This window comes from Acanthochromis polyacanthus, chromosome 5, assembly GCF_021347895.1.
Source record: "Acanthochromis polyacanthus isolate Apoly-LR-REF ecotype Palm Island chromosome 5, KAUST_Apoly_ChrSc, whole genome shotgun sequence".
NCBI classification, from domain to species: Eukaryota; Metazoa; Chordata; class Actinopteri; family Pomacentridae; genus Acanthochromis; species Acanthochromis polyacanthus.
Genome location: NC_067117.1, coordinates 25220101 through 25247403, shown reverse-complemented (window position 1 = coordinate 25247403; position 27303 = coordinate 25220101). Strand labels below are relative to the sequence as shown.

Here is a 27303-nt window from a genome sequence, read left to right as displayed (position 1 = left end):
CCGACATGTAAACGTCTCTAAAGATCATGAAACCGTGTAACAGAACTTTTGCAAAGCCCGGTAAATACATTTACTCAAGTACTGTAATTCAGTACACTTTAGTGGCACTTTACTTGACCATTTCCATTTTAAGCTACTTTCTACTTTGATTTTGCTCAATTTTAGAGGTAAATATTGTACTTCCCTCCCCAGCACATCTACCCGACAGCTTCAGTTAATTTTAAGATGAAGATTGTACACAACAGAGAACAAAACAAGTGTTTGAAAGAAAGCACAGTGTTAGAGATCAAACCGGGGATTTCCAATGATTGATTAAAATTGGCCTTGGATCTTTTATGAAGACAGTGTGCAGTCGGGGTCACATTTCAAATATCTGTGTTGTTTACAGCTCAGATTTTCCCACGAACAGAGTTTTTTAATTAGATAAATTCAAATCATCCAATATTTCACCAAAAATCAAAGATTAGCGAACAAATCTAAAACAGATTTGTGTATCATCTTTGTGGTTTTTTTTGTATTTTTCTTCCATTAATCATGTGACAAGCCCTCAGATTTATCTGTTGTCCCTGGTTAAAGTGGACATAAAGTGGTTCAAATGAGCTCCACCTGCAGCAGCTACAGCAGTAACATGACTCACTAATGCTTCACTGTTGTTAATCTAGTGTTGCTACATAAAAGAATATATCAGTCAGAGGGACTAAACCAATACTTTTATATTGATAGTTTACTTTTAGAACTCCAAGGAGTTTCTAGGTGTTTTTTGTGCCTGTCTCTCAGGAATAAAGAGCCTTGCACCTCCATAGAAACATCACACCCATGACTAAATGTAGTGAGAATTTTAAAAATGTTGTCTGGGCAGTATTGCACAACTATAAAGCCTGAAATCATTAAAAAAGAAACAAAAGTTTAACATCTTTTAATATTTATTTAATGATTTTTCCAAGCGCCCACAGATGTTACAAATATTGGAAAAATGTAACAATCAACATTTTACAACCTCTACAAATTAGCTGTTTTTCACACTTCTTTGCATTTCAAATCTAGAGATAGGTTGAACCGTCAAACAATGTGCTCCTCTGTGTATCTCTTTTGAGCCCTGTTGCATTTATTGTATTGATCCAGTACGTTTTATTTTCCCCTCAGTTTCTCTTGTCATCTCATCTCTGCTCTGTGTGAACACCGCCTGCAGTGCATCTGAGAAATTTTTGAATTTCTGGTTGCTGGATCAGTCATGGTTTCTCCGTCGTGCTGTGAAGAGCAGAGGTGGATCTGGTTGAAACTTTTAATTCTTGGATCACCTTTAAATTAGAAATTTAAAATGAAGGGATTTTTTTTTGAAAAAACAAATCCCAATTTCAAGTTTAGATTTGGTTATTTTTCTTGATGAATCTGCACATCACACACCAGTTCCCTAAAGTTGGAAATCCAACAATACTTAATGTTTTCAAAGTTTCTGTTTCTGATAATTAATAGACTTTTGGAGAATCTTTCAAACATAACTTGCTGCCCAGTTTTGGCTTTCACAGGGAAACTAGATTTTGCTGCAAATGCTTCTAAATTTTTGCCTCAGTAGGAGTTTTCATGCAGCACTTTCACTTAAAATTGAGTATTTTTACACTGCTGCATTGTTACTTTGACTCACGTAGAGGATCCGAATGCTTCTTCCATCACTGCAGGTCTCACACTGGGCTTTTTCTTTTATCCTGCGCTGTATTCACCACACATATATACACTTTACTCCCTAAAGGATGCATGAAATCGCTGCTGCAATATCATCTCTTTTATTTTCTCCTCTCGCTCTCGAAGCAAAATGTCCGGCTGTGATGTTGGATATCACAGTGGGCCAGTTGTTGGCTCATCACCAGACAGAGAAGTGCTGGGGAAGGGATCGTCGTCATGCCTTCTGGTCATTTCTCTCTGTATCAACACCACTTTGCCGTCCAGGAGCTGGGAAACAGCCAAGAACAATGAAATCACACACTGAAAGGCAAGAGCAGGAGGTTGATCCAATAAAATGAAATTCATGCTCACAAGAATATGCAAAGAAAATTAATCACCACAATATTTGACATGTAACTTGGAACTTGCTGAATAAATTAATGAGCTATTATGGTGGAAAAAATGCCATTTATATTCTCTCACAATTGCCTCTTAACAGAATCTCAAAAATTGTTCATTTCTTCAGTGGTTGAGCCATTCAAGAAAAAGAGAAACCTCTGATATATTTAGTGATTTAAATCAGAACAATATTCCACCATTGCAAGGCTAGCTGTCAACTCAATACAAAGCTTTAATTATTTCCTTTTTATAATTACACTGATGCTGTCAGTTAACAATCCTACCTCAAAAAAAAAAAGAAGGTGAATCTGCTGTGCATTGTGTTGCATCACATCTGAGCTGTTTTTGTTTATTCACCTCTTTTCCTTCATGCAGTGATTCCTTTGAGACTGGAGTCTATTTTACAAGCGAGCTCCATCTATGAATAAATCACTAAAAATGACTACAGAGACAAAAAAGGAACAATTCTTCAAACAACAAAGAGATAACAAACAGGTTACACAAAAGATAGCTGCACCGACAATGGTGAAGATAACAAAGAAGCAACAGAGGTGCAGGAAATGAAGAGGAGGAAGAATAGTAAAATAACTATACAATACAAATAAGATGGAATACTATCAGATTTTCTTGGCAGTCAGTGAGGTCTTCCTCTTTTATGGCAATTACCTATGAATGTCTTGTACAATGAATAAATAAATTAGCAAGTAAAAAATTTCTGAATTCCTATACTATACTATACTATACTATACTATACTATGCTATACTATACTATACTATGCTATACTATACTATACTATGCTATACTATACTATACTATACTATACTATACTATACTATACTATACTATGCTATACTATACTATACTATATAGTACTATACACTGTGCTGTACTACACTACATGGTTATGTTATATATTATATTGCATTATGATTATATTTTATGTGATATCATATTTTTCAACGTCATACTATGCTGTTCTATGCTATGCTATACTAAGGAAGGCAATAGTATTCTATACTATATTATGCTGTGTTGGTCTATACCATACTATGCTATGCTACACTACGCTGTGCTATTGTAAACTAAACTATGCTATGCTATGCTATATTGTACTATACTATACAATGCTATAAAATGCAATGCTATACTATGCTACACTATGCCATATAGTCTTTTATTTTTATATGACACACTAAGTTTTGCTATTTATCGTTAAGTTCTTTACACCATCACATTTGCTGCATTTAAAATACTATTTTATGGATTTGGTGATATGTCCAAAAATATTATTAAAACATTTTTTCTTCATGTTGATAGATATTCATAATTACTACATCATACATTTAATTTCATTAAGGAGGAAACGTCTTCAAAATGTTTGACTTATGGTATGCTTTTATCCTTTTCAAGCATGGCATCCATTACCATTAATAGGTATTCAGACTTTAACTAAACCCACATGTTTTCAAACTTATGATAAAAAGAGGTAAAAAAAAAAAAAAAGAGTTCCAATAACCAAAATCCATTCAGACTCTGACTTTCTGTGTATTGGTTTCATGGTTACCGAAAGGAATGGTGGGAAAAGTGTGTTTCCTGTGTCCGTGGTTCGTGCATATTTTGGTAACTGGATTTTCCAATCTGAAAGGGGGATTGAAAACCAAAAAAATTAGTGGTTATATGATTTTCGTTTTAAAATACAAAAATTAAAATAGAAATCCAAGGCGTTTTTCCTTTTCATGATCAAAAAGGAATATACAAAATTTTAAAATTGCTTTGATTTTTTTTTTAAATTTTAAATGTGAAAAATTGAGCAAAACTATATAAAAAAAATGCTTTGGTTTTCATTTTATATTTAGAATAACAAAAAATGAAAATCAGTAAGAGACAGAAACGAAAAAAGGTCCATTATCTGAGACCGGAAGTGGTCATCAGCAAGTGTGGAGCCAAACAGAGTACGGTGCATAGACTGTATATATTTTATATATGTATATATTTTTTTCGTTAGTTTTCATAGTCATAATGAGAGATCAGATGGCCGATCTTAAAATTAATCAATATTGATTTTTTATAGAGGGTTAAAGTTTTGCAAAGCCAGGGGCCGTGGCTACTTGATTTACAGTCCAGTCTGGAATGATTGACAGGTTCTATGGAGGAGGCAGCAGAGACTCTGCTCTCCTCCTTTGGAATAACTCTGATATAATAACTGTTGGTTTATTTATCGGTGAAGCAGAAAAACCTTTTCCACAGACAGTTTTTCTGTCTGTTGGCTTGTTTTAACCAGTTTTCGACCTTCGGCTGATCCTACCAGCAGACACTGAAAGGACTCTGATAGTTCGGTAAGTGTTTATTTTCTTATCGGTGTCGCTTTTAATGCACCTTATATGCAACTTTAGTGTCAGATGTAATGTGTGCCGTGCACTCCAGATGTTGGTGGAGTTTATTTCTGTGTGTGCTGACCAGAGAAGAGAGTTAGCATCAGGGCCGGATTAGGAGTCAAATTCAGCCCGGAACTTTTTGGACCAGACCAGCCCACCTGTGCAATCGTTCTGTTATTGTTTTACTCTGTCCGGCCGACGCTTCGAGAGCTTTTCTTCTCTTTTCTCTGAGCTTTTCAGCCCCTCCTTTACGTTTTTTGACGTTCTTCTCCATCTACAACTGCCTGGCTGGGCTTTACTGCACACACCGCGATATCAAGTCTAAATTCTACTCAGCCCAGAGCTGTCACCTGAGGGCGGGGCTGAGCGTGCGTGTGGTGTGACGCATGTGGGCCTGCGTCAGTGTTGCCAACTTAGCGACTTTCTCGCTAAATCTAGCGACTTTTCAAAGCTCCTAGCGACTTTTTTTTGTCAAAAGGGACTAGCGACAAATCTAGCGACTTTTTCTGCCGTTTTGGAGACTCTGACAAGAAAACTCGGATCATTCTGAAGTTACTGTTTTCAATGAGCAGCAGGTGCTGCTGTGAGCTCCTCCCCGTCTCAAAGCACAGGCTGTCAGTCCAGTAACCCCGCAGCAGTCCCAGTGTCTGATTAGAGAACACATCACTCCATGGCCAGACGGCAGATGAATCGCGCATGCGCAGTCACTACAGATCCCATCCAGAATTACGGAGCCATATACCGTAAAGAAAATGTTTCTTCACTGTCATGCTAAAATAAACCACAGCATTTAGCCTCCAGTAAAAAAATATATATTTTGGATGTTTTATACTCACTTTTTGGTCTCTTCCACAATCTTATTCCTCTCACCTACAACGTTGATTACATGCAAACTGGGAAATATGCAAATTAGGCGATGACGTCATTTAGCGACTTCTAGCGACTTTTAGGACAGCCAACAGCGACTTTCCTTACTGAGGAGTTGGCAACAGTGGCCTGCGTGCCTGTACAGGGGTGATGAATGTTTGGACGCTCATCCCATTCGGCCGCATATGGATAAATAAACAAAATTATTTAATAAATACCAGCGCACTGGCCCAGATGTGGACCGGCCCTTCAGTCAAACGACTGAATGAAATAATGTTCAATCCGTCCCTGGTTAGCATCCAGTAAATATTAGTTTTAATGTTAATCTCGGGATGCTAGAAAGCAAATCTCGTTCCGAAATCGCGCCATAGCTTGCGCCAAAACACTGGTGATAGCACGAGCTATCGAGTGATTTCGGAATGAGATTTGCTTTCTAGCGTCCTGAGATTTGGATACAGACCACAACAAATAGCGATCGCCAAGTAATGTGGAGGTTTTCGTTCACTTCTCATCTCTAGTATGTTGTGGGACACTCGTTGAGACTATCAGAGCCGGTCAGTGTGAGACAAAAAAAGTACATTAGGGCGGACTTTGACGCGGGGGGGCAAGTTGCCCCATACTTTTCGCTAGCTGAGCTACGAAGCTGCCTGCCTGGCTAAATTCTGGAGCTATGTCGAAAATTCATTTCTCCATCACTCACATGTATGAAATGACATATGAAAACAGACCCCAGGTTGAAAAAAACCCAAATTTCCCCTTTAAAGGGATGGTTCGGGATTTTTGACATGAATCTGTATGGCATCCCCGTCAGCAGTGTTGTTCATTCACACAGACTTACTGCCGACAGCGTCCAGTGAGCAGAGATCCTGTCCGGTTTTGGTCCAGACGAAGGTAGTCCGGCAAGTTTGCTGGGGTCACGAAAATAAAGCGTTTTCTTCTCAAACCAATATGTGTTCGAAAGAGTGATATATTTGCATTACAAAACCGTTGTCCACGAAAACGTCAGACCTCGTAAACGCTTGGCACTATTTTCTCTCCCTTCATATCACTTCAAAATTAAATATACCACTCCTTGGGTGGTTGTGGCCCCAAGTTCAGTAAAGTTCTAAAGATATTTACAGATTCAAACTTCCAGCATCAATAGCACATTAGATGTAGGTTGTCAAAACATAAACAATGCCTCCTTCCCATCATTGTAAGGCAGATGTTGTGCTACAAGCCCAGTTTTATCAAAAGTAGCTGTCTTTCAAGTTGCAGAAATAACGGTGTCTATGGAGGGAACAGGTACGGTCTGCAAATTGCAAAACTGCTGCAACAGTGAAGAGAGACACAAATATTCAGTAACCTCACTCTGATACACTGTACTGTCAACAGAATCACTGCAGCCTTCAGCTGGCTCCAGTTGACACCAATGTTATTCCTGCAGCTTGAAAGAAAGCAACTTTTGATAAAACTGGGCTTGTAGCACATCATCTGCCTTGCAACGATGGGAAAGAGACATCGTTTATATTTTAACAATGTATGTCTAATGAGTTATTGATGCCGGAAGTCTGAATCTGCAAATGTCTGTTCAATTTTACTGAACTGTGGCCCTGAGGAGCCGTGGTGGGCGTCCTTTATTTTTGTTTCTGAAAGGTGGCAACCCTACGTCCAGACCAACTGCTCAAATACGACAAAACAACTCTTCACAAGTCGCTCACTTAACGTACAACAAAACAACGCTTCCGGTTAGAAGTATTTATCTTTTTACCGTGTTTTTCTCCAAGAATAAGGTCAACATCAGCCAGAGATGCTACCAGTCCTGTCGACCATAGCTATATATCGAAGACTAGATACACTAGCCTGGCATAAACAAAAACTTTGGCCCGCAAAGCCCATAATACATTGTGAGATCTCATGTGACCTTTCGAGCCCTCTATATATCTATGGTCTGACCAATCACTGCTCTCTGGCTCCACACTTGCTGATGACCACTTCCGGTCTCAGAAAATGAAAAAAACGGACCATTCTTCGTTTCTTTCTCTTGCTGATTTTTTTTTTGTTATTCTAAATCTAAAATGAAAATGATCCTTTTTTGATCATGAGAAGGAAAAACGCCTTGTATTTAAATTTAAATTTTTATATTTTCAAACAAAAATCAAATAACCACTCGTTTGTTGTTTTTCAGTATTTGTTTCAGAGCGGAAAATCCAGTTGCCAAAATATACACGGACCGTCCATCAACACCAGTTAACTGACATGTTGCAGAAGATGTCAATCTGATAATTATCAAGATTTAGAAAAAGATTCTATTCACCGTTGTGTGACCATTTTTTGTGTATCTCATGGTCATTAATTTAACGTTCTGAATATGTTTTTTGCAATAATTATTAAGACTATTTTATGCTTTATTTTGCTAAACTGTAGTATGCAATAACATGCTATGTAATTCTGTACTATACCATGCTATGCTCTGTTATATGACGCTCATCTCTTCTATCCCACATGACTCACTATATTCTGGTATGTGGTAAGACAAAATATACTAAACTATCTGTCATATTCCAATGCTGCATATACTACTGCTACTAATTGCCGATACTAGTCTAAGTACTTGAGCTGATTAGAGACATTCTATAACAAAATACATGTATTTAGATAAATAACACATTAGGTCTGAGAGCCGTGTAATTTATAAAATTCTGAATTTGAAATGATGAGATAAGGAGAGCATAACGAGAACTTTTCAAGAAGGTGCAGCAAAGTTTCAAGAGCTTTCATCAGAGTCTCTGTGACTTCTTGGTCTCGTCTCTTGAGGAACCAGTTGAAGCTTAGAGTTGATTCCTTCATCCTCAGTCTACTAGTCCACTGTCATTTTGTCTTCAGTATGCAGGCTCTGTGAGGAACGCTGTTTCCATTTATGTGTTTCCGTTTGGATTTCCACATTGCTGTCATCGTGTTTCTGTATTCTGTGTGTTGTTTGTGGGCCGCATCTCTTCCAAGGATGTGTCTCACCGTCCTGAAAGAAGACGCTTTCTTAGATAGTTCCCTCCCCCCACTTTACAAATCAACAGTGATTATTAAATTAGCTGCAGTGTGGCGCCCGGCTCCGCTCTTGAAGTCGTCATTAAGCATTCCTTTGATTCACATTGACTCAGTGAGAGAAAAAGATCATCCGTGCTCTCGCTCTCCCGTGGATTTGCGGAATCTCATTTTTTGGCAGGAAATTGAAAACTCAAACGAACCTGTAACCCAAAGGCGACTCAGTGGGATGGCTCCGTCCTTTTAAACTCAGCAGATATGAAGGACAAGCAGGGGTTTTTAGCGCAGCTCTTTTCCCCACAACCCTTTTTTCCCCCCACCATGCTGTGAAAACGTGTGTGTAGCTTACTGTTTACATCATTCGTCTTCTGGAGCTTTAGAAGAATCTGTCTTTTCTCCTGCTTTTCAGTGAAAGCCCCTTTTTTTCCCCTGCCGTGTGCCACATCCCCCAGAGCTCTCAGCTGTGTGCCCTATTTTTAGAGGAGCACTCTGGCAATTTAGCTGAACAATGTGCTTGAGTCGCATCTTCGGTTCCATGTGATCTGGTAGGATGTTGACTACAGGCATCGCATTTGCATTGTATGTGAATGTATAGGGTGTATTTATTAAAGTCTTCCCTCAGGTAATAATACATACAGTGACAGTGTATTCACCATACAAAAAGGTAGTAATGTGGATTCATTTAGTATAAAAAGCCATAAATCAAATGTGTAAGCAAAAATTGTACAAAAAACACATTTTTAGAAATATCCGTCCACAGAATAACACTTCTTCCTCACACCTCTGCGGCACACTTTGCTGATTTTGACTGACAGCCTCAAATAGGAGCACAAACAGATCCCCAACTGCATATAAAATGACTGTGAATGTCTCGTCTATGGCTCCCTATTCTCAACTGCATTACTGTATTAACAGCACGGCTGGGTTAATTAAATGGAAGCCCTGTCGTGTCCTATAACTCAATAGAACCAGGCTCAATTAAGCGCCTAATTAGAAACAGAGCTTGCATGAAACATGTAAATTCACCTTGTGTCCAATTCAATTTATTGATTGATGCCCTCTGATAAAATGAAGACAACAAGCTGACAGAGGAGCAAAGAGGAGGATATGCATTGAATGTAATTATAGGTTTATGCTGTCCTCACTCAGTTGAGCCAATTACTGTAGGATTGCCTTCACCATACGTTCTTTTGTTGGCTGAATAAGAGTCTGCATCTTTAGGTCAGTGTGCTCGCATGTCCTTGAAGTCCTGTTTCAAAGAGAGTATTTCAGGACTCAGATGTCATCATCAGTGCATCATGAAACAGAGCACTTAACCCTGAAATCTCAAAGAAATATACGAAGAGCACTTTCCCACTGTAGAACATGAATAAACTTAGTGGGTTCTTTCTCTGGGAGATGCCAGATACGAGCGAGAAAATGCTGGTGGACACTCAGAGGAGCTGTATGTGGGAGGAAGGGAGTGTGACGAACGGGACGAGAGTCATTAAGGTGACATTGACAAAAAGGCAGGAAGTCAGATTATCATCTGGAGGAAAGGAAGTGTATTAGAGGTGATAGCATTGCCCTGCGGCAGGTGGAATGCAGAGTCTGGGAGGAGTAAACGGCCGGCTGGGTCTTTAATCACTGAGCTGCTGGAGCCAGTAGGACAGAAGATGAGTCAAGAACACCTTCTATTTAAATCTAGGTTATGAACACGACAATATAACACCATGCAGATACACATGTAATGCTGTTACAAAAATAAATTGATCCTGCTAACATGTTATATTGTGTATATTTGTTCATCTGAGTCGCACTGTTTCACTGTTCCTTCTTTGTTATGAATAAAAGCACTGTAGTTTTTTCTTGAGTCAGTGCCACATACAACATCCTTCTGCACACAATATTCCATAAAGCAATAAATCTGGAGATTAAAATAGCAACGCAGTCTGAGCCTTGTTTTTACATGAGAAGCATACGAGCCACTTCAAGTACACCATCAACAGTCTTCAGTCAAAACAAAAGTAGGAAGCCTCAAAGTGGTTAAATTGATGTAAATAATTGAGGCATCAAGAAATTTGTCAATGAATATTGAACTAATAAATGATTAACAATAGAATAGATTAGTAGAAAGTAACATTTTTGTTGCTATTAATTTTTGCCCTCACATTCTTTTTATTTTATTTCTAACAAATCATCATTTTAGTTTAAACCAATAAACTAGCAATGACTAATTTGACTAATCTGGCTCTTAAATTGCTGACATTTGCACTGTGTTTACCAGCCATTTGCTAACATGAAGCCATTTTCCATTGCAGGCTGTTTTAGGACAGCCCAAACTTTTCTGTATGTTCCAATCACAAGAACAGCCAAAGTAGAACCTCTTTCAGGGCTGTTTTCAATGGAGAAATTATGACCTACTCAAAGGTCGGTACTTCTATTCTGAGTGGCCCTGACAAAACTACTGTGTGGGTCTCAACACTGATTGCTTAAAACAGGAGAGGACAACAAGGACTGTTTTTCTGCCTTCTCAATGTCATCCTCCAACAGTCGTATGGTCTGCTCCAACATTAGAATCTTCCAAGTAAAATTCACCATATGGTTAACATGCCAAACTCTCCACAAACCATCCATCCATTTTTTTCCGCTTATCTGGGGCTGGGTAGCAGAGGCAGCAGGTGAAGCAGGTCGTTCCAGACGTCCCTCCCCCCAGCGACGCTTTCCAGCTCTTCCTGGGGGTTCCCAAGGCGTTCCCAGGCCAGACGGGATATATAATCCCTTCAGCGAGTTCTGGGTCTACCCCGGGATCTCCTCCCAGACAGACATGCTCGGAAAACCTCCAAAGGAAGTCTCCCTGGAGGCATCCGAATCAGATGGCCAAACCACCTCAACTGGCTCCTTTCGATGCGAAGGAGCAGCAGCTCTACTCCGAGCTCCCTCCGGATGTCTGCACTCCTCACCCTATCACTAAGGCTGAGTCCAGCCACCCTACGGAGGAAGCTCATTTCGGTCGCTTGCATCCGCGATCTTGTTCTTTCAGTCACTACCCAAAGCCCATGACCATAGGTGAGGGTTGGAACGTAGATGGACTGGTAAATCAAGAGCTTCGCTTTACGGCTCAGCTCCCTCTTCACCACGACGGTTCGGTACAATGCCCGCATTACTGCTGCCGCCACACCAATCCACCTGTCCATCTCTCGCTCCATTTTCCCATCACTCGTGAACAAGATCCCGAGATACTTAAACTCCTTCGCTTGGGGAAGCAACTCCCCCCCAACCCGAAGGGAGCAATCCACTGGTTTCCGGCAGAGAACCATGGCCTCAGACTTGGAGGTGCTGATCCGCATCCCTGCCGCTTCACACTCGGCTGCAAACCGCTCCAGTGCGTGCTGGAGGTCACGGTCTGAGGACGCCAACAAAACCACATCATCCGCAAAAAGCAGAGATGCGATCCTGAGGCTCTCAAACCGAAAACCCTCCCCACTACGACTGTGCCTTGAAATCCTGTCCATGAAAATCACAAACAGGATTGGAGACAAGGGGCAGCCCTGGCTGAGTCCAACACCCACCGGAAACGTGTCTGACTTAGTGCCGAGTATGCGGACACAGCTCTCACTTTGGTCATACAGGGACCATACAGCTCGTAGCAACGAGCCCGGGACCTCATACTCCCGCAGTGCTCCCCACAAAGCCCCTCGGGGGACACGGTCATAGGCCTTCTCCAGATCCACAAAACACATGTAGACTGGCAGGTCATACTTCCATGACCCCCTCAGCAGGTCCGCAAGGGTAAAGAGCTGGCCCGCTGTTCCATGACCAGAACGGAATCCGCATTGCTCCTCCTGAATCCGAGGTTCGACTATCGGTCAGATCCTCCCTTCCAACACCCTAGAGTAAACTTTCCCAGGGAGGCTGAGAAGTGTGATACCGCGGTAGTTGGCACACACTCTTCGGTCCCCCTTTTTGAAAATAGGGACCACCACCCCGGTCTGCCACTCCACAGGTACTGTACCCGATGCCCACGCGACATTGTATAGATGTGTCAACCAAGACAGTCCAACAATGTCCAGAGCCTTCAGCATCTCAGGGCGAATCTCGTCCACACCTGGCGCCTTGCCACCGAGGAGCTTCTTAACCACCTCGACGACCTCTGCCACGGATATGGACGAATATCCCCCCAAGTCTTCAGGCTCTGCCTCCTCCATAGAGGACGTGTTTACCGGGTTCAGGAGTTCCTCGAAGTGCACTTTCCACCGCTCGACGATATCCCCAGTACGGGTCAACAGTTCTCCACCCCGACAGTACACAGCCTGAGCGAAGTCCTGCCTCCCCTTCCTGAGGTGTCGAACGGTTTGCCAGAACTTCCCCAAGGCCGACCGAAAGTCCTTCTCCATGGCCTCCCTGAACTCCTCCCACACCCGTGTTTTAGCTTCCACAACCACCGCAGCTGCCGCCCTTTTGGCCAACCGGTACCTGTCAGCTGCTTCAGGAGACCCCCGAGCCAACCAGGCTCAAAAAGTCTCCTTTTTCAGCCTGATGGCCTCCTTCACCGCTGGTGTTCACCAGCGGGTCTTTGGATTGCTGCTGTGACAGGCACCAGTGACCTTGAGACCACAGCTCCTAGCAGCTGCTTCTGCAATGGAGGCTTTGAACATGGACCACTCAGAATCCATGTCCCCAACCTCCCCTGGGAAGCAGGAGAAACTCTTCTGGAGGTGGGAGTTGAAAACCCTATGGACAGGGTCCTACACCAGACATTCCCAGTTCACCCGCACTACACGTTTGGGTTTACCAGGTCTGTCCGGCAGTCTTCCCCGCCATCGGATCCAACTCACCACCAGGTGGTGATCAGTTGACAGCTCTGCACCCCTCTTCACCCGAGTGTCCAAAACATATGGCCGCAGGTCTGACAATACGACTACAAAGTCGATCATTGACCTTTGGCCTAAGGTGTTCTGGTACCAAGTACACTTATGAGCAACCTTATGCTCGAACATGGTGTTTGTTATGGACAATCTATGACTAGCACAGAAGTCCAATAACAAAACACCACTCGGGTTCAGATCGGGCAGGCCGTTCCTCCCAATCACCCCCCTCCAGGTGTCTCCCTCATTGCCCACGTGAGCGCTGAAGTCTCCCAGGAGAACTATGGAATCCCCGGGCGGTATCCCTTCCAGGACACCACCCAGAGACTCCAAGAAGGCCGAATACTCTGAACTGCTGTTCGGCGCATAAGCACAGACAACAGACAGAGTTTTCCCCTCTGCAACACGAAGTCGCAGAGAGGCGACCCTCTCCTTCTCCGGAGAAAATTCCAACAAAGCAGCGCTCAGCCGGGGGCTTGTGAGTATCCCCACACCCGCCCGGCGCCTCTCACTTTGGGCAACTCCGGAGTAGGAGAGAGTCCAACCCCTCTCCAGGATTCTGGTTCCAGAACCCTTGCTGTGCATGGAGGTAAGCCCAACTATATCTAGCCGGTATCGCTCCACCTCCCGCACCAGCTCAGGTTCCTTCCCCGCCAGTGAGATGACGTTCCACGTCCCCAGAGCTAGTCTACGCCACCAGGGGGCGGCACGCCTAGGCGCCTGCTTCTGCCTACTGCCCGGTGAACATAGCACCCGACCCCAACTTCCTGCCCTGTAGGCGGTGGGCCTACTGGGCGGTCTCCACAAACCAGTTACTACAATTTGTTGCTATTTTGGCATGCAGAGGGTTACTGTCTCAGTAAAAGCATTTGGATCCTGCACCGAAATGGAACAACACCATTCCTGTATTCATTATCACCTGCCTAGATAGTTCCTCCTATAGCTTTTCCTGTCACAACATTTTTACACAGAGACTGGAGCACATCACTGGTGTTAAACGAACCGTACTAAACTGGTTTAACCCATTGATGTGCAGCATGGGTCAGGAGATACCCATTTTCCATGGGATTTGGGTCACTTTTGACCCATGTTGTGCATCAAAGGGTTAAATAGTATTTATGACAGAGGTTTCAGTTTGTTCATGTTAGTAATTGTCCCATTTAACCAGAGTTAGTTATGGAGTTCCTCAAGGTTCTGTGTAAAGACCAGTATTATTTTCATTGGACATGCTCCCCTGAGGCAATGTTTTCAGGAAACACTGCATGAAATTACATCATCATTCAGATGACACCCAGTTTTATTTATCTATTAAGCCTTTGGACAAAACTTTAGTTGTGGTATTTGGCTCTAAACACTTCAGAAACATACTGTCTAACCAGATAGTTGGTCTGAAGTTGTACTGTGAGGAATCAGGATATATCTTTCAACGTACACATAAAGTGCGTCTGTACGACAGCCTTCTTTCACATGCAAAATATAATTCATTACGCATGCCTTTCTTTTTCTCCAAATATGGTAGTTCTTGCAATTATAGCTCATCTCTGTTTAGCTATGACCTGAGAGGTTTGCAAAGACACTGACACAGCCTTGAATGTGCTATAATGTGTTAAAAGTGTGTGAAAATCCTGCTAATTCACCACCGCCTCCCGTGAATGACACCAGAGAGGTTCGACATTGCAAGTACAGCTGTTTATATTTAGCTTTGCCAAACAACTGTTTACTTCAGAGATTTCTGAACATGTTTTTTTCATGTATTAAGCAGAGTGACAGAGTGAAGGCTTTGGTTTGAAATGTTTCCAAGTGTCGCATCACCTTAGCAGCAGAGAGGAGTTTGTGTGTCTATATGTGTGTGTGTGTGTGTGTGTGTGTGTGTGTGTGTGTGTGTGTGTGTGTGTGTGTGTGTGTGTGTATGTGTGTGTGTGTGTGTGTGTGTGTGATGTCCTGCCACGTCAGATGCTGGGACATCTGTCAGGAAAGATATAGTGCTATTCTGATTCATCCCGTTTTAAGCCAGAAAGCATAAAGTGCAATTCTACCTTTAAGCGCAGACATAAAAATATAAATAACTGTCACAACTTCCGTTCCGTAAAACTTCTTCTGTCTATATTCATATTCCTGACTGTCAGACTGGCACATCTGCCACGCGGACTGCCGCTTCTGTCAGAGAATCAGGACAAAGCAGTCAGCTGTTCCCCTGCAGGCATATACGCTATCTTTGAGTTTTCATATCAGTGTTATACACAAAGCTGTATGTGTCCTTGTGAGTGTGAGAAACAGGGACAGTGTCAGCCTTCTGAGCCCGTTTGATCCCCCTTTGTGCTGCTGTCACAGTCCATCTGTATAAAGTGAATACTGGATGTTTAAGCTGTCCTGTGCACATAGAATAACACCCAACTACTGTAAATGTTCACAAATAAAGTTGATAGATTTCGTTCTTACCACTTCCGTTTTCACTGTTTAAATACAGAAACATCTGAATTTATTACTCTGTTGTTCTTTAAATAGCTCATTATGTAACCCCTTACATGCATACATATGTACACTCATACCAGAATGCTATACATGGAGATGATGAACTCAGCAGCAGCACTGTTCCATTTTTAAACAGCTACAAAGATACATCCATTAATATTAACACATGGAGTGGTTGAAATGACAGTTATTTTCAGGCAGCATCCTTCACTCTTGGTTAAAATAAAGGTTCACAAGGTCGACTTAATACTAGAGTAAGACGGAAACCATCATAAAATAATGTATTTTGCCATTTCCAAGAGCCTGAGTGGATGGATGCTTGGTGTGCTGTTGATATGAATGCTGATGGAGCAGTACTGCAGGGCTGAAAAGGTCATGGAAGTCTTTGAAATGCTTATTAGCTGTGCAGGTCATCAGCGGGTTTCTATGTCCAAAATGTATTGGGCTTCGTTGATCTTGGTGGCGAGATATAATGACCCACCGAGACACACAACCACGAATTTTAATCTGGTAACATGGTCACACCTGATAAAGTACAACCATCCCCAAGCTTTTCAAACATGATTTTACATTAATATATTAACATTATTAATATATGCTAGAAGATCTCCGGTTTGCATCCTAGCCTGAACCTGGGATATTTCTGTGTGGAGTTTGCGTGTTCGAGCTCTGCATGCATGAGTTTTCACCGAGTTCTCCGGCTTCCTTCCACAGCCCAAAAATATGCCGTGGTTAACTGGTGATTCTAAACTACAGTATCTATAAGTGTGAAAGTGAGTGTGCTCGGTTGTCCATCTCTATGTGTAGCCTTGTGATAAACTGCTAAGATGCAATGTTCTGTTAACATCGGCAGTGCAGAATAAATTAGAAACACACAGTGCAAAAGTGCAGAGAACATTATGTACACAGATGTTTTTTAAAGTCTATTTACATGAGGATAAGGTTGGAACAGTTACTGCACACTGATAACTTTTACATTTTTACACAGTCGCAGTTTAATAATTTTTCTTCAGCTTTTTTCTTTTTAAAATTTTGATCAGAATGTTCTTTTTAAAAGTACAGTTAACCTTACCTCCTTCTCACAGTTTCTACTAAACATTAGCACTACAAACATAAAAATGCAGGCATTTCTGTCCTCTTCCACACAGTGTCAGTCTAATTGCTGTAGGATTTACACTTTTTTCATAAATCACCAAAACTCTCAGTGAGTCCCATTATATCTGAGCTCACAAGTGTTGGGGGAAAATCAGAAATGGTGAGTCTCTTTAACCTGTCACCATATCTGTATAAAACACAGTACGGAGCTGAAAATACATCAGCTTGTTCATAATGACATTTGTGCTTCACACAGTGCAAGAATTCTTTCAATGCAACATATGGTTTTTGAGCTGTGACTGTTTGCTCGACGGTCCTGTCCTTAGTCTGGGAATCACCATAGCAACCAGTGACTGACAACTGATTGGCTGATGGACTAAAGAAACCATGTTGAAGCTCCACAACACAGTGATAGATATTCTGATTGAAGCTCACAAACAGATAAATATTAAAACTCTCTCTAAATGATACTGGAGTCTTCACACACAGAAAGGTTGGCGTTTCAGATACATTAAAGCAAAACGGGGAAAAGAAATAACATCACCTATCAGATGAGGATTCTGTGTGGGCAGCACAATGTTCATAAACAAGTTGAAAGAACTGGAGAGAATTTAGTGGAATAACCATGAAGAGGAACTGTAGGTGCACCAGATCTCCTTTCATATCGGCAGCATGTTTCACCGGAGACACAAACCCCAGATCGCAGCCTCCAGTGTGAACCAAGAAAATGTCGAGGCGAGACTGCTGGGTCAGCTCGGTGTAGAAACAGAGAATAACGCTTCTCCATCTCAGGAGTGGAGCTTTGGCAAGAAGTTTCTTGAATTGTTTGCCTTCAATATCCATTAAACAATATAGAATTTTCTTATTACTGAATGTCAAGATAATGTGTGAATTAAAATCTATTTTGCTGTGAGAAAAATAATTGCATAGCTTAATGGAGAAGAAAGCTGTTGAAAGAACATGTCTTCTTTGTCAGTTGGCTGTCAGAGATCGTGTTGGCTCTACTTGGGAAACTCAACGAGTGTCTTAGGGTGCTTTCACACATATGCCTTTTGGTCCCCTTAAAGCAGACCGGAGTCCGCAACACCAGCAAGTACGGTTTGTTTGGGCTGGTGTGAAAGCAGACCAGATGTTTTTGGTGCGGGCTAAAGAACCGGACCGAGACCACCTTCGAGAGGTGGTCTCGGTCCGCTTCTATGTGAACTCCAGTTCGGTTCGCTCCTGGTGAGAACACAAACCTATCTTCATTCGGACCGGCTTGATGGCGCAGCAGACTTTTTGGTCTACGGGAGCTTCCGTAGCCAAAAACGACTGTGTAATGTTCTCGTACCGAATGTGAGCTTCATGCTGGAACAACAGCATTATTTGTGCTTGCTGCTTAAAGCAATGATACGAATATATGGCAACAAGAACGAACAGGAGAGCATAGTTCATTGTTTACGAATAAACCTTGATCCATGGAATGTTTTCTTCCGGGATTTTTCCCTCTTCACATGCTGCGCCAATCAGCGTTCACCTACGTCATCTAAAACACCTTATTTTGTGAACAGCGCCGCCAAACGACAGGGGGGAGATATAACATTCATCGTAGTTGGTTCAACTGTGAAAACACTGGTGTGAATGCGAACCGAACCAGTTGAAATTAGCAACATTGTAACAACTTTTGGGTCCAAACGAACCACTCTAACGGACTAACAGGTGTGAAAGCACCCTGTGTTCAGAAACAAACTCAGGCTAACTGTGTAATGTGACTCCTACTAAAGATAAACTTGTGGTACTGAGACGATGCTAAACAACACATCTGGCACAAACTCACATATTTAAATGATTAACAAACATTTGTTTTCTATAAATGGGAGCTTCAGGGTTAATTTTAACAGAGTATAAACCTTGTTGCGTACAGACCAATGGTTAAATTTCCAGGATTATTTCATTTGCAGTACACAACTAAAGAACAACGCCATCATTTTTGAAAAACCGATAAAGCAGTAAAAATGCAATTAGATCCATACAGATTGGTAGTGTCTACAGATACGGACCCGTACCCGTAGCCTGTGGCCTATACGGCACTTTCCCTTCATAAATATTAATGAGCCGTACATAAATATTAATGAGCCGGGTGATGAACGCGCTTCGTGATTGGCTGGTAATCCGACGGACATAAATATTAATGAGCCGGCTACGTTGATGAAGGCGCTTCCTGATTCGAGGTGAATCTGCGTGCGGAGCCTGTCATGTCAGTCTTTCTCACGGACATTTGGGGGTTGAAATCAGCACTACTATTAAAAATAGCAAAACTTTTTATTCACGTGACCCTGTTCTAATAAAGCACAAACAGCAAACAAAACAAACGGCGGAACTAACAGCCAGCAAACTACAAGTATTTTTTTACCTTCAAAGTAGCGACAGACTATTACATATTAACAACCTAAACAAAACCCTGATGTATTTTCTGCGTCTGTCAACACAGACCCTGTCACAGTCACTTTAATGTTAGCGGACTCTGTTGAATGGCTAAGTTACATAACCACAAACAAATCTCACAATATCACAGTAAATCGAGTTAGTGTTTTTTTTTTTAAATTCAAGCCGAATTAAAGAGCTGCTCCTCACCATTCACGAGTGTTTGTTTCATATTCGACATCCTTAATTTTATCTTGTAAATTAGCGTCCGAAATTAAATGGGAACATTTGCAATGGAGTTCGTCAGCCGCTTCCACCACTGAACGCGGTAAATTAATAGGAACTGGACTTCAAACAATTTAGACACGGCGTCTAAAAGCGTAAAAACTGCAATGTCTAAAGTGTGAGAGGAGACGGTGTATTTTTGGTTAAATTATACAATGTTCGCCGTCAAAGTCATTCATATAAACTGCCTGTAATGTGCAGCAAATAGTAGTTAACCGGCGCCAGCTCTTCAGTGACCTTAACGGGTCCGTACCTCTAGTACAGATGCTACGGGAAAGGGTCCGTACCTGTAGCATCAACCATACAGATTAGTGAAAACATTCTGTAAACATAATCAAGCGTCTTAAATTGATCTTTTCACAAGAAAAAGAACAATAATGTGAAAGTTCCCCAGAAGATTTTCAGTCATCTTGGTCAGTTACCTAAGAGCTTTACCAAAGAAAGCAATCAGTCTTCTCTTAAGGTTCTTGATGGTATACTCTGATATTATCTTCTAACTGATTGATGGGGAGTCTCTGATGTGTAATAAAGTCACGCCCAACTCATGAGGCGAATGGCCTATTAAGGACCCAGGACTTGCATGCCTTGAAGTGTGAACGGTTGTGAAGCCAGGTTTCCAACCACCAACAACAACAATGGCTGTGAAGCTGCCAGGTCAGTCATGTTAATGGTGGTGAACCTTTCTGGGGACAGATCTCAGCACTTTGTCGTAGGTGCTCGGCAACTGGTAGTCCTCTATTTAGAGATGTTTGTTCCAGTTTCACATAGATGGATTCCTCCACTCTGCTCTCAAACAATTTGTCTTCTGTGTCAGGAACATGGACATTTCTGTCCTCAAAGGAGTGTTCATTGTCCTTCAGATCCAGATGGACTGCTGAGCCTTGAACTGAGGAGCTGCTCTATTGTGTTGAGCCATGTGCTTATGGAGCTGTTGTTTAGTCTCCCTTCTGTACAGGTCTGTGCACTCCTCACTGCATTGGGCTGCAAATACAATTTTTTAAAGTTATCCAGTGGTTTAACGTTTTTCTGTCTTTGTGCTGCTGGGTCTGAATTGCATTGGTATGTTGTGTTTGGACAAAATCCATCTGAATCCCTCAGACAAACCAACCATATGGGATGACGGTGTTGTTCTGCCTGTTTATTTCTAGATTTCTTTGCGAGTTTCAACAATTTCACAACCACCATTCTTGTGTTTCCTGGGTAGCCATGCAGTTTTGCATCATTTACACCTTCAGGCAGGTGAGTCCTGTTGTTAATCTAGGGCTGAATACATACATCTGAAACTCATCAGCTGTCAGGTAGAACTTAAAAAGCCTCCTGGATAAGAGGTAAAGTGTCTTCAAGAAGCTACAAAGGAAGTTCAGTTGCTGCTTTACTGAAGCTGCTTGGATTCTAATGCAACATAGTGTATCTCTTTCTAGCTTTTCTTTAGAGCGACAGGATCCTGTAATTTCAGTGGGAGGGAGAAAAAATTCATGATAGAAAGAGAAGTAAATACCTGAGCCAAAAAACATTTTGATGCTCCAATAAATCAATGAATGTGCCATCTGTAACAGAGGACAAGAATGTTGACCCTGGATCAACCTGCAAACCCTGAAAAATGTTATTAACAAGTGTTGGTTCTTTTTGCAATCTGGAAAAGCAACAATTTCATGTGCACATGGCAGCTACACTCAGAAAGGTCACGGTAATGGTGACAAAATTATAACATTAACATCAAATCCGTCACAGGATGCAAACTCCTGCATGAACTATTTTTATTCTAAAGCTTTTCGCAACTCTGTTGAAGCGAATGGGAAAGAAATCGCAGTAAACAAGGGAAAATGGTGCATCAAAGCTGGATCAGAAAAGGGGCCTTCCAGTTCGTGGTCAGCATATTAACTGGCAACCAAAGGGGACTCTCGTGGCAAAATTGTTTTCAGCTTTTGCAAACAGTCACACTTGAAAATATAATTGAAATACAAACATTGCATGAGATGAAAGATGGTCTCTTTGCAAAGGTGTGCATGGTGTGCTGTGACATAACTGTCTGATTGCTGCATAAAGAGTGCAAGAGCATGAATATCTCCCATGTTCCAATGTTGAATGGTATGTGAAGATCAAGGTTTTAGGTATATGTGACATCTGAGTTGATACTAGTGACGTATTTCCTACAGATAATGGCTCTGTAACTATTACTGTAAAGTTTGAGTGTTAAATAAGAATCCCTCAGTCTAAAAATACTGAGCTGAAAAGCACTGAAGTGTCAGCTTTTACCTCATTTTCAAAAGAAGGAATGGAAGATAATGTGCAGAACATACGTATTCACATGTTTTCTCAAGTGGCAACAACTCGTGTATTTTAAATGACATGGGAGCCCTTAAAGAGTCAACAGTCCTTGTAATGTTGCAAATGGAGAGTGAGTAATAGGTCTTACTGCTTATATCATGTTTGTCAGCTCAACCATGTTCAGCAGCAAAGCATCGCATCTTTATTTTAAACCTTGTATGTGCAAAATGTCCCTGGGCCAGAACACCCTGATGGTATATCAGGTGTACAATAACGGCAATTAGGTTGGTGAATAATTTTATATTTAGACACTTTTATCTCAAATGAGAAAAAAAAGGTGAAGAATGTGATTTCCTGGAAATAGAATAATGACGAATAATCAAATTGGCTGAAAAGATAAGAGGTGAAGGGAAATGTACTATTCTGCGGCATCTTGCATAATATATGTGACGCCCCTCCACAGGGCGGAAATTGTCTTTCTAAAAATATTAGGAGAATAAAGGGAAATTTGTTTGAATGGGCAGCTGGGAATAATTGCGTGCCCCTGAAAACCACACTATAACCAGAGTTTTCCTTTTCGCTTTTTGTGGTACACCGAGTAAAATGATATATTTTATAACTTGGGGATTCAGTCTAGTCAGAAATGCAGTGTTACGTCTTTAACTCAACACAGAAATATGAGCAAAACGCTGAAATATATTCTCTACGGTTTAGTCCATTTTATGATACAAGGTTTATTTTAATATGCAATACAGATTTTTCTGCCAATATCAACTTAAATTTTCATACTACATCTTGAATGTTGGTAGTGTATATGGCAAGGAAAGGCATTTTGTTTAATGTGTCTGTCAAAGTATTTCCATTAGGGTTCCTGTAAGAATTTGCTGAGGGTCTGTGTTCAGAGCCTGCAGGCTATAGATTAAAAAAAAGAACACTCAAATATATATATAAATCCTCATGAGGGGTTTTTGTAAATTATCACTTAGTGATTGTGTGATTCATTTGCAGAAACAGAAAGCCGAGTAATTTATTTCACAGATTAACTGGTGAGTAAACCATTTTTGCGCAGCTTTATCCTTCTTGTGCATGAAGAGATATTGTTCATTTCACATATAATTGTTTTTGGGGGCTCTGTAGACCAGAGAGATATTTACCTCAGTAAAAAAGCCGGTTCTCCTACACACTGCACTCTAAATCCAGAAACTATTGCAGATGGGAAAAAAAACAGAGCAGAGGGAGTGAATCAAGGACAGAATGATTCATGTAAAACAGCCAAAACATTGTTTTGACACTTTCTGAAACTTGATGATAATGAATGATTTAAAGCTATATTCATCAATTTCTGGCCATTGGAAGGCTGTACTATGAAGCAAGTTTAACGTAGCTGGGCTTTCTATATGTAAACGGCTCAACAAAAACTTAAGCTCCAGTCAGACTAACAGGTATCACAAAGGTAGTTATCAACTTACTTTGTTAACTCCGACTTTCTGCTTCAAACTATGTGAGTGTTCACGTGAAAGGAGGCGCTGAGCGTGTCATGTGACTCTTCTTTTGCTCAAAATGCACCAGTGGTGTTCTGTCTACTTCAAATCAACAGGCTGTTTTAATGTACAAGGAATATAAAAATTTATGACGGTAAAAAGTGCTGCTACTGCAAACTAGAGAAGCACTCGGAGAGCGCAGACCTCCGCCATGCCATCTGTTTGTCTGTCTGTCTGTTTGTCTGTTAACAGCATAACTCAAAAAGTCATGGACGGGTTTTCACCAAATTTTTACAGCATGTCCGGAAGAGCAAAAGTAACAATCGATTAGATTTTGGAGGTGATCCGGTTCACCGTCTGGATCCAGGATTGTTTTGAAGGTCGACGGACAATTGAGAGATGGCGGCCATCTCTCAATTGTCCTCCAAAATCCTCCAAAATCTAATCGATTGTTACTTTTGCTCTTCTGGACATGCTGTAAAAAATTTGGTGAAAATCCGTCCATGACTTTTTGAGTTATGCTGTTAACACACAAACAAACAGACAGACAAACAAACTCCGGTGATTACATAACCTCCTGGCAGAGGTAATGATGCAAGACAGGAAAAACATCACAGCTGCACGTTAAAGCTGTCAAATTAAAACTTCATACATAAAAACATAATGTTGTATTGCAGTGCAAAATAATGGTGTCTGAGAACCCATGCTGAAGATGGGCAGGCACCAGGCCGACAGATATTTACAGAGCTTTTACTCGACCAAAAGTGTCCAAATTGACTAGAAGTGGCAATTACTTGATAACATTTAATGCAAAAACTTCACATCAGACCAAGAAGAGAAGAGAATCTACAATGTTTTGCTATACAACAATATGTGTTGTCGCTGACATCGGCTCAGACAGCCTGTATGTACAAACAAACTACTGCATGCCAGTAGCTGAGAGCATATTAAACTGACAAAGCATGCTTTGTGGTTTATGAATACAGCATTTCCTATGTAACTGAATGTATACTGTCTTGCTTTAATGTTCCATTAAGAATAAGCAACATTTTTCAATGTAGTCAAAGCAACAAAACAAAACAAAACAAAACAACAATTGATAAATGAAGCTTTGGGCAGTTTCTCATACGGTTTTTTACAGCGCTGGTTCTTTGCTTTCACAACTAAAAATAAAAGACACCATACTGTGAGAGAAGTCTTCATGCTCACCCAAAATGTGTTTCATGACTTAAAGTGAAGAGGAAATTTGTGAATGAAGGAAAGAAGTCTCGGTTCTATAATCTAGACTTTCTGCCTGTTTTTAGATGCATTCCTCAGAATCCACAACAAAATACATTCGAGACTTCATGCTCCAGTGTTGTTTTGTTCCCATCACAAATGACTGTGCAGTGAAGTGAGCCGTTTCCTTTGTAATTAAGAAGCCAGACCGAGCTGCTGCAATTCTGTACATGAATCGCTGCACTCATTAACACCCAGAGGAGCTATCTATGGACCAGTCTGCATATTTATGCACAGTAGCTGCTGCTCCAATTCTCCCCGCAGACGCTGCGTGTTTACTTACTGAGGATGTTTGACATGCAGCACAACCTCTCAGGATATAGCCGTGCATCGTGTTTTTTATCCCTCTTCAAACGCATTTGTTTGAGGAGGGATAAAAAACACGTTGTAGTGGGGGTCTGATCCCATTATAAGATGTGACGGCGAGATTAAAATAAAAAAAGCTCTCAAGATTTACCCAGATACAGAGGGGGGGGAAAAAAACAGGATCCCTCAAATATCACCCAGGCACAGCTTTTATGTTCACCATCAGAGATCTTGGCCCTGTGGAGGGTGGACGAGGTGGAGAAGACTCTTTCTGACACACATGAGGTGGGGAGGGTTTGTCAGAAGAGCACCTTGTTATCCAGGACACATGCTGTTCATGTCTTTCCCTGGAGCATGTATCTGAGGATGGGGGTGGCAAGAAAAGGCAAGGCTTACAGAAAGAAACACACCAGAAAATGTGTTTGACTACTTCGAGCAATTTAAATTCTATGAAAAGGTGGAGTGTTATGTACAGAATACACAACTGTGAAAAGAGATGAGTAACTATATATGCAAAGATATCAACATGCCAATTCTCAAGTGGGATAATATGATGCTTCCTTGTCATAAAATACAGTAAAATGACACCTTCTAATGTCTTGTTTTGTTCAACCAACATTCCAAGTCTCAAAATTATCCCCCTTGAGCTCTGTGTATGTGCAATTGAATTCCAAGACCTGTCAGCGTACAACATTGTTGGATCCATCCTGTTCTGCTGGAGCTTTGCAGAGGCACCAGCATGCCAGTTTTACCCACAGAAAGGAATGCTGGAACAGTTCTTGAGCTTCAGCCTGGAGGCCTTGGGTAAAAGGTGGTATTGCTACATCTATGGTGAGGTCCTGTGTGCAGTAGTGGACTCTATCAAGGACAGAGGCTTAGGACAGCGAGCAGGGGATGCTAGGATCAGTAATGGACTGAAGGCTCCTGGTCAACTGTGGTGGGAAGTTTACATTTTTGGACTACACTGCAACCGTCAACATTTGTCTGGATATCATTCTGATATCGGAGACAACTGTACTTTTGGAGATAACTCTCCCCTGGGAAGACTGCGCTGAATGAAGCTCAAGAACAGAAGCAAGCTGATTGAGCAGATGTTCACAAGAACTTAAGGCCAGAGGGTGAACAGCGTCATCAAGAGCATCTTGGTGGAGGCTGAATAGGCATTCAGGTAGCTTCAGATGTAAAGAGGCGAACCATCCAAGCGCTAGTTTTTGCAAACTGTGGCCTGATCAATCACAATAGAACTTCCTGCATGAGGATGTATGAAGATCAAAGACCCAAAACACCAGTGTTGATCCCAGGTTCTTCACTGATGATATGAGTTGCTCCAGAAAGTGTCTTCCAGAGCTTTTAATGAAAAACCATTAGTTATAGCTCTACACCAAATTCTTCCAAATTTGCTCCATACAACAATATGACGATACATTATATAGTGTGCACAACATTGAAACCACAAACAGGTGAAATGAACAGCACCAATCATCTAATCACAGTGTTTAGTTCTGATGAATAACTTTCAATCTCGGCATCTGTTTGGCCATTACTTAGTCATGTACCACCCACCTAAACATTATTGTAGAGCAGCCTAATGGCAACAGTGCTCCCCAACAGCAGCAGCATCTCCCAGCAGGACAACATGTCTTACCACAATGTAAAAACAGCTCAGAAACGGTCCAAGGAAGACGACAAGAGCCCAAGGTGTTGACCGGGTCGAATCCAGTGACGCTTTGGCGGGATATGCCAGAACAAGCTGTCCATGGAGGCTTCACACCCCAATTCACGGGATCTGTTGCAGCCTGAAGTCTCATGTCCTGATGGGTCAGAGCTGCTTTGGAAGCACAAAGGGAATCTATACAATATTAATGTTGTGGCTTATGGGTGTATACTATTTAGTATATTATCAGATATACATTCAAATGAGGTGTTGTTTTTTTTATTGGTTACTTCGTTTTCATGCTTGAATCCTTTTTTTTTTTTTAAATTAAATAACATTTCCATTGCAGGACTTTTACTTGCAATGGAGTGTCTTCAGTGTGGTGTTCGTAGCTTTACTAAAGTATCTGTCTACCTCCACATTTCCTGTCTGTATTTCATAAATTCAAATGCATATTAATGAGAGTAAAACAGGAAATTAAAATGTGTCAAAGTTCTTGCACAGCCTCACATTATCTAATCAGTGTCAAGAACAGATTTTCGCACTTATGTGATAGTGGGAGTTATGAAGTTTACTAAAGGGCGCAAAGCAGTTCTTCTATCTGATAACTCAGATATTGAACTAACATGCATTTTCCATCTTTTCAGACATTCGGTCTCAAAATATAAAACCCCAGAGGGACAGGAAACAGTTAACAAGATGAAAGGTGTATTAGGAACTGGACCCCAATGTTCCTGGAGGATGACAGGCTCTGATTACTTTCTCTAAAAGAAGTGACTGACCCACGTCTGCACTTGTGCTTTGAGTTTAACTGCTGGGGACTCAGAGTGCGTGTTTTGCATCCTTAAATAACTCTCCCTGCACTTTTTCTGCAGCTCAGGCAAACTCAGCC

At 41.4% G+C, this 27303-nt stretch overlaps 1 long non-coding RNA gene across 1 annotated transcript in view; it reads right to left on the bottom strand.

Annotated features, from left to right (window-relative positions):
- Positions 1–542: 542 nt before the first annotated feature.
- The window catches only part of LOC127534075 (uncharacterized), a 54128-nt gene continuing 27367 nt past the window's right edge, over positions 543–27303 (bottom strand). Inside the window, exon 3 of the long non-coding RNA XR_007942025.1 lies at positions 543–1947. This is a non-coding gene — a long non-coding RNA (uncharacterized LOC127534075). The remainder of the gene's footprint in view (positions 1948–27303) is intronic.